Raw genomic sequence first — 455 nt, 5'->3', positions numbered from 1 at the left:
AATGGGGTTGACCCTGAGGTCTACAGACTTATGCTATTCCCTTTTGCTGTAAGAGACAGAGCTAGAAGATGGTTGGACTCTCAACCTAAAGAAAGCCTGGACTCTTGGGAAAAGCTAGTCAATGCCTTCTTGGCAAAGTTCTTTCCACCTCAAAAATTGAGTAAGCTTAGAGTGGAAGTCCAAACCTTCAGACAGAAGGATGGAGAATCCCTCTATGAAGCTTGGGAAAGATACAAATAATTAATCAGAAAGTGTCCTTCTGATATGCTTTCTGAATGGAGCATCATAGGTATTTTCTATGATGGTCTCTCTGAACTATCCAAGATGTCTTTAGATAGCTCTGCTGGAGGATCTCTTCATCTGAAGAAGACGTCTACAGAGGCTCAAGAGCTGATTGAAATGGTTGCAAATAACCAATTCATGTACACTTCTGAAAGGAATCCTGTGAACAATGG

General features: G+C 41.3%; 1 non-coding gene across 1 annotated transcript; it reads right to left on the bottom strand.

Annotated features, from left to right (window-relative positions):
- Positions 1-162: 162 nt before the first annotated feature.
- Positions 163-270, bottom strand: LOC127741007 (small nucleolar RNA R71). Its single transcript, XR_008001862.1, has one exon. It is a non-coding gene; the product is annotated as a small nucleolar RNA R71 (small nucleolar RNA).
- Between the last annotated feature and the right edge of the window lie 185 nt (positions 271-455).

This window comes from Arachis duranensis, chromosome 7 (assembly GCF_000817695.3).
Source record: "Arachis duranensis cultivar V14167 chromosome 7, aradu.V14167.gnm2.J7QH, whole genome shotgun sequence".
NCBI classification, from domain to species: Eukaryota; Viridiplantae; Streptophyta; class Magnoliopsida; order Fabales; family Fabaceae; genus Arachis; species Arachis duranensis.
This window is presented reverse-complemented; position numbering and strand designations above follow the sequence as displayed.